The sequence below is a fragment of the Sapajus apella genome, unplaced genomic scaffold (assembly GCF_009761245.1).
Source record: "Sapajus apella isolate SASKATOON/1434 unplaced genomic scaffold, GSC_monkey_1.0 scaffold22, whole genome shotgun sequence".
Classification (NCBI taxonomy): Eukaryota; Metazoa; Chordata; class Mammalia; order Primates; family Cebidae; genus Sapajus; species Sapajus apella.
The window spans coordinates 3,053,707-3,062,101 of record NW_022436962.1 but is presented as its reverse complement, the minus strand read 5'-3'; the positions used below and the strand labels follow the sequence as shown (position 1 = coordinate 3,062,101).

General features: G+C 35.2%; 1 pseudogene; it reads right to left on the bottom strand.

Annotated features, from left to right (window-relative positions):
* Positions 1-4,350: 4,350 nt before the first annotated feature.
* LOC116559067 overlaps positions 4,351-8,395 on the bottom strand; it is a 16,031-nt pseudogene continuing 11,986 nt past the window's right edge.

Here is an 8,395-nt window from a genome sequence, read left to right as displayed (position 1 = left end):
CTGAAAGCTGCAGCTTTTCAAGTGCTCCAAAAAGAGCAATAGTCTTGAGAGATTTCAGATAGATGAAAGATGATTAGAATAATGGAAGACCTTACAATTCCGTCCTCATGAACTAAAAAACTCATAAGAAATTGAATGTATTCTGGTTACACTTTTAGGGCTTGCAAAAATTCTCAAAGGCAGCAGCTTGCAAGCAAGGGTCCTGGCAACATTCTACTGATATTCTTAAGTGTTCAATTCTGAAAAAAAAAAAAAAAATGCAAATGTGAAATGCATCTTCTGATCCCGGCTGCTGAAACACAGCAGTTATCATTAGCTCTGATAAGCCGCTTGTCAGCACCCTGACTCCACGTTATAGAAAAGCCACAGACTTTCTTCACTTATTATCGCAAGAGCTAGTAAAAGGCTTCAACAGTGATGTTTTAGACAGATCTTCCGTAGCTTCAAACACATAATCAGCAGAGTTCTTTAGGGAAAGCCAGTTGAAGTTCATACTTCACACCTTGGTACATTAATAACATTAATTTCACTCTGCCTTTATCATCAGAGAGTCCCACCTACAGACACTTATTTGAAGATGTCTGAGGGCCCACACAAGTAGGGAGGTAATAATACTTCTTCTAAAGAAGACTGTTCCATGGAGAAGGTGGGGATTAGAAAGAGTACTAATTATACCTGAAATGTTAATAACTGGATATCTTTTCTGAACTCTTACAAGTATTTACATTTAAAAAGAAAAAATTTAGAAAAAGAATAAGAGCAATTTCAGTGAAAAACAGGCAATTTTCTTTTTTGTGGTTGATGTTACCGCCTAGTTCTCTTTGGGATTCTTCTATGTAAGCCTGAAAAACTGAAGGAAACCTTTATTATGCAAAGCACTCTGGCACAAATGGCATTGCATATCTTCTATGATAGGGATTTCTGAAAACAAAAAAAGAGAAGAAGAAAGGAAAGAAAGGAAGATGAAACATTCAGTGTTTGGGGTTTCCAGTGAAAGTTCATTGTTGTGCTTCAATATTATCCCATAGCTGAGTGTATGCTACTGCTTTGCTATGAGAGGGGAAATTAGAAATCCAAATCATTTCATAGCGTGAGCTCTTAATTTCAAGTTAGGAATAATAGAATATAACTTTCAATAAATTTTAGCATTTCTCTATTCACAAAGGTCACATATTAAATATTACTCACAGAGGTTGGGAGGTAGGTAGAAAATATCAAACAAATGTCTTTTAAAATTATGAGATATGAGTGAAAAATATAGAAGCAAGCATTATAAGTTTTTAACACAATATTAAACAATAGATGCTGTCCCATTAACAAAGTAATAAACTCAGCTATTGAGGACTCCAAATCTAGAATATTTGCAATATCCATCTGTAGCTTCTCTCCTGGCCTAATTAATAAGTGTTGGTACTTGAAAATCAATCCTAAATATTTCAAATTTAGATTCGAGGCTATCCACTCCTGCAAGAGGGATTCCTAGAGGGATGTTGGTTGCTTCAACTCTCTTCCCTTTTACTTTTTGCCAGGGCTAAGCTAATTTCTGCCCCAACCCTCTGTTTCCCTCTTCTTTATAAGAGGAATCATCATTCTGGAAAGGGTGGAGGAAACATAGTTAAGAGGAAACTGAGTTGCTTTACATGTATTCAAGCTATCGATTCTGTAAACATTGTATTTCAAACTACTGAAAATGCATCAGTGGGAGATAGGACAATGCTGGCTTTGAAGGTGCAATAAGAGGTTCATAGGCCAAGCAATCTGGACAGTGCTGGATGTCGTAATGCCAGTAACACTTGTAATCTTGAAGAAAAGAACAGAATAGTCATCCTAAGACCAGAGAAAGGCAAACACTGTCTTTGTTTGTTTAAAAATGTTTTATTATTTATAAACAGTTGTTGAGAATTTCAAATATATATCAACATAGAATAATAAAATGAAACCTCTTTGAATCTATTACACAACTTCAATAATTGTCAACTCTTGTTATGCTGTATACCCCATTGACTATATATATTCATTTTCTTCCAGCCTGTAGAATTTTGAGGCAAATTCTAGATATCATGTTTTATATCTTCATATTTTAGTATATAACTTTAAAAGAATTCACTTGTTAACATAATAAATATAAATATTAAAAATTTGAACAATAATTTTTAATATTATAAAATAGTATTTACGCAAACTATCCATTTTATCATAAATGCTATAAATGTATTTATAGCTTGAATCAGGATACATATGTGTCAATTAATTTTTAAAATTCCTTTAAGTCTTTAATTTCTTCCTCTACTCTCCCCTTTTCCCTCTTTGCTTTCTTGCTTTTTATCCTTGCTGAAGAGAAACAAGTTGTTTTCATGTACTTGAACAGATTCCTTCGTCTTCTATGTGTTCTGGACATTACTAGTTGGATCTAGAGTTTTGATCAGTTTTGGCTTTTGTGTGTGCATATGTGTGTTTTTCTTTTGCTCTTAAGAGATTGATCAGTTTTGGGTTCAGTTTTTTTTTTTTTTTTTTTTCCAAATCAGTTTGATAAATGGTTATTGTTCTATCAGAAAGCAAGATGTCTGATTTTCTTCTTTTTGTATGTTAGCACATATTGATGCCCCGTGCTTAGATCAAGTAATTCATTCGAAGTACAAAATGCTTAAATCCTATTCCATCTTTTCTTTTTCATTTATTAGCTGGTGTACTACTATATAGTGAAACATCCTCTCATCCACTGTTGGAGTACCCAGTGGTACATTAGCAAAAGAATGGCAGGATAAATGATTCTATTTACTTATTTTAAAATTAATGACTATAAGTTCCAAACATATTCTGATGATGATCCATTAGGCCTTTTCTGTATTATAATAAACTCGTGGCAGTAAACTTTCAAAATATGCTTTAGTACATTGTAACTATTATTTTCATTGACGATCAAATTAAGAGATTTTAGCCAGTGAGAGCTGCTTCAATTTGGCTCCCAAGGTTTTTTAAAACTACTTGAATATTTTTGGATAGACACATGCTATCTCATATTACAAGATATTTGAGGAATCTTATTCATTTTATTTCCCAGACCTTGGTTTCCTTTTTTCTAAGGATCTCCGGAAATTGTATATGGAAACCATAGCCTGGGTTTTAGATATTTGTTGCATACACTGCACCTAGATTGCTCACTATGTTTAGGTAGTAATTACTTCTTTTCCTATAGACAGAGCTGGGTATATGTTCTTGCTTTTTTTTTTTTTTAAGTGCAAATTATTTATTTACATAGTTAAATAATTATTTTCATACTGAATACTTATTGTAATACAGAATACAAGTGCCTTTCTCTCCTCAATTAGTGTCTTGTTAAATTTTTTGTTCTGGTATTTACATACATAAGACCACATATTTATATGAATTTTAATAAGAAGTCTTCAGTTGTGCAATTAAAGAAGACTCAGATTCAGTAACATTGTCATGCCCATTAAAAGTACCAGCAACATATACACCATGGAATACTATGCAGCTGTAAAAAACAATGCGTTCATGTCCCCTGTAGGGACTTGGATGAATCTGGAAATCACCACTCCCAGCAAATTGACACAAGAACAGAAAATCAAACACTGCATGTTCTCACTTGTAGGTGGGTGCTGAACAATGAGAACACATGAACACAGGGAAGGGAGCATCACACACTGAGGTCTGTTGGTGGGAGAACTAGGGGAGGGACAGTGGGGGATGGGGAGGTGGTGCTGGATAACATGGGGAGAAACACCAGACATAGGTGATGGGGGGATGGAGGCAGCAAACCACCCTGCCATGTATGTACCTATGCAACAACCCTACATGATCTGCACATGTACCCCAGAACCAAAAGTACAATTAAAAAAAATAGTATACTACATTACTATGTAGGGATGTTTCTACTACATTTTTAAGTATATTTTTAATTTAAAAAAGTGCCAGCAAATGGATGAATATATTACTGAAATTCATACTACATATTAAACCACATTTTCCTGCTTAATTATGAATGTTAACGCTGGAAGAAAAAATGTGTTATTTACTGTAGAAACTCTTAATAGGCATAATTTAATATAATGTACAAGCATATATTTTATGCTCACTTGCATAATTATTTTATTATAAAAATTAAAAGTCAGGAATGGTAAATGTAGTTTTCACTGGTTCTTTGATTATTTAAGTTATGCTTACTTTCCAAGCTCTATTATTTATAGTTGTTTTCTGTAATATTTTCTGTAAAAAGTTTATTATCACTTACAGAACATGATTGGCATTGCTTGTTTTTTAAGGGAATCTACTCTTCCAAATTCATTTAAATTGTGGACGTCTCTTCGCCATGAACTCTTCAGTATTTAATAAGATTTAACAAATGTTTCATAAGGCCTTCTCATGTTCATAAAGTGAATATTATGTATGAATTTTCTGATGTACAGTAAGATTTGACTTCTAGGAAATGCTTTCCCACATCTGTTACATTCATAGGGCTTCTCTCCTGTATGAGTTATCTGATGTCTGAGAAAATGAGACTTCTTGATGAAGGCTTTGCCACATTCAGTACATCCGTAAGGTTTCTCTCCTGTATAAATTCTTTCATGTGTAACAAGCATGGGTGTGTTGCCAAAGGTTTTGCCACATGTGATACATTGGTAGGGTTTCTCTCCCGTATGAAATCTGGAATGTTTATAAAGGGGAGAACTATACCTGAAGGTTTTCCCACATTCCTTACATTCAAATGAGTTCTCAAGTGTGTGAGCTTTTACACGTTGATTGAATGAGGAGTTCCAAGTGAATGTTTTCCCACATTGACTGCACTCATAGGGCTTCTCTCCAGTGTGAAGTCCCTGGTGGACCACAAGTTGGGCTTTATGCATAAACGCCTTCCCACAACCATTGCACACAAAGGGTCTCTCTCCATTATGAATTTTCTGATGAGTTGCAAGATGTGCCTTCCTGCTAGAGGCTTTCTCACACTCATTGCATTCAAAATGTTTTTTCCTTGTATGATTTTTTTCATGTTTAATGAAATGAAACTTCTTTTTGAAGGCTTTCCCCCATTCCCTGCATTCATAAGTGTTTTCTCCAGTATAACTTCTATTATAATTAAGTCTAAATTAGGTGGCAAACGCTTCTCATATGATTTACATGATTTTTTTTCTTGTTGGATTAAGACTTGTGCTCATATTATAATGGTGGATTCTCTCCATCGTCAAAATTTTATTGAACATGAGCAAAACTGACTTCAAAAAATTGTCTTTGCTTTCCTGATTCTTCCCTGGTTCATCAACAAGTGGGCAGTCAGATTCTGGAGAGCTCTGGTATGGGTTCACTCCCTCCACCATCCATGGCTCTTGTTCTTGCTCTGCTTTGAGGATCACTTTTGTTTTGGTAACTGGACATCCCACTGAGAAGAGGTTCCTATAGTTCTCCAACATCACATCCCAATACAGGGTTCTGTCAGCACAGTCAAGCAGCTGCCACTCCTCTGGTGTGAAACCCACAGCCACATCCTGGAATGTCACTGATTCCTGCCACCCTCTCACTGCCTCACTCACAACTCTGGCTCTAAGCCTGGGATCAGTCACAGCATTGTCCAGAAACTGGGGTGGGGGGCAGGGTAGCCCCTGCCAGCACTTCTCGCAGCGCCAATTTTAAAGATAAAATATATCACGTTGTATGTTCATACTATCTAATTCAGATTTTTACGCACATATATTCTTTCTGTCATTCTAACAATTTCAGTTTTTGAAGACATAACAGTCTTTTTGTTAATGGCTTTCTAGTCATTTTTGTCCTCTAAAGCCCATTTTCTAGAAGGTTCTTTAGAAAATATTTAAGGGTATTCCACATGAACTTGCATGTTAAAATCTGTCAATAACTGAGTATTAAATCTTCAGCTCACACATTTTTCTTTTAGTGTCTTAAAAATGTTACTCTGTCACCTTCTGTCATTGCTGACCTTCGATAGCAATGTCATTGAGAAGTCTAATTGTAATGTCATTTTCTTGCTTTGATAACCAAATAATTTTTTCTTTAAAATCTACTGCCTTATTACATTTTTTTGGTATATTATTTTTTTTTATTGCTGCTATAACAAAATACCACCAATTTAATGGCTTAAAAATACCACATATTTATATCTTCCAATTTTCTTGGTCAGATGCCCAAAATGAATCTCACTGGGATAAATTAGTAAAGATACATTCCTTGATGGAACCCTAAGGCAGAATTTGTTTGCTTGTCCTGTCCAGCTTCTAGGGGCTGTCCAGATTCCTTGGCTTATTGACCTCTTACTGCATCTTCAAAGTCAGCATTGTCATATCTCCCACTGATGCATTTTCAGTAGTAACATTGCCCTCTGACCACAGCCAGGAAAGGTTCTATTCCCACAAGGATCCACGTGATTAGATCAGGTTCACCCAGATATTATAGGGGAAACTCCTCATCTCAAGGTCCTTAACCTTAATCACAATAACAGACTCCTTTTGCCATGCAAAGTAACATGTTTACAATCCTGGGGAAGAAGGTGCAGACAGCTTTAGATAGGGTTGATCTGCCTGCCACACTTGGTGTTGTTTGTCCTGGGTTCATTTTCCAGAAACATGGTAGATGCTTTCAATTTGAAGTTTGAAATCCTTACTTTATGTGTGGAACTCTTTTTTGAATGAAAGATTTATTTATTTATTATTTGAGACAAATCTCACTCTGTCATCCAGGCTGGAGTACAGTGATCGTGGCTCACGGCAGCTTGGTCCTTTCCAGGCTTAGGTGATCCTCCTACCCCAGCATCCCAAACAGCTGGGACTATAGGCTCACACCACAACACCCAGCTAATTTTTTTGGGCAGCAGTGGGTTGGGGGAGCATATTTTGTGTAGAGACAGGGTTTTACCAAGTTGTCCAGGCTGGTCTCAAAACTCCTGGGTTCAAGCAATCTACCCACCTTGGTCTCTCAAAGTGTTAGGATTACAGATATAAACCAGCATGCCTAGCCAACAGATTTTTATTGCTGCTATTGTTCTGTTTCATTGCATTGCTTTACTTTTTCAGGGACTTCTATCACATATGTTGGAGCTTCTTTACTAGCTTCTAATTTGTCAACTTCTCTCTTCTACATTTTCTTCCTTTAGCTTTTATGTATCTATTTATACCTTTTATTTCTCTTAAGTTACACATTGTGTTTATTTCCTCTTGTTTTTCTTCTGGTTTAGTCTTTATTTCTGAATGGGTATTTTTTTTTCTGAGTTTTATCACCTTATTTATTTACAGTAACTTTATTTTTTAGGACAGTTTTAAACTATCAGAAAAGTTGAATTGATAATTCAGAGAGTTACTATATGCTCCCCTCCCCCAACACAATTCTCCTTTTATTAACATTATGCGTGAATGTGGTACATCTATTATAACTAATGACTCAATATTGATATATCGTGATTAATGTTCGTAATTTACATTAAAGTTTATTCTGTGCTGTACAATTCTTTGGGTTTTCATAAATGTGTAATGTCATGTGTTCAGGATAGTTTCACTGACCTAAAAATTCCCCCTTGTGCTTCATCTATTCACCCCTCATCTCCTCCCTCAAGCCCTTAGAAACTGCTGATTTTGTTTTTTACTTTCTCTACAGTTTTGTTTTTTCCAGAATGCCATTTAATTGGAATCAAAGAACATGTAGCCTTTTCCAGATGACTTTGTTCATGTAATAATAGTATGCATTTAAGATTCCTCAATGTGTTTTCATGGCTTGGTAGATAATTTTTTTTAAATTGCTGAATAACATCCCACTGTATAGATATGCCACAGTTTGGATATCTATTTGCCATTTGGAATACCACTTAGTTAATTCCCGGCTTTGGCAATTATAAGTAAAGCTGCTATAAACATTTATGTGCAGGCTTTTGGTGGACATAGTCTTTGACTCAACTGGTTGAATACCTAGGAGTGCAATTGTTGCATCGTATAGTAGGACTATGTTTACCTTTCTAAGAAGCTGTCAAACAGCCTTCTGAAGTTGTAGTACTACTGTGTATTTCCACCAGCAATGAATGATAGTTCCTGTTGCTCCACATCATCACCAGTATTGTCATTTTTTTTTTTTTTTTTTTTTAATTTCAGCCACTCTAACAGGTATGTAGAATACCCAACTGTTGTTTTAACTTGCAGTTCCCCTGAAGCATACAATGTTGAGCATCTTTTCTTATGCACAGTTTGTACCTGTACATCTTCTTTGGTGAGGAGCCTGTTCAGTTCTTTTGTTCACTTCCTAAATTGGGTTGTTGACTTTTTTAATTGTTGAGTTTTAAGAGTTATGTATATATGTATATATACATATATATGTATATATACATATATATGTATATGTATATATGTATATATACATATATATGTATATATACATATATACA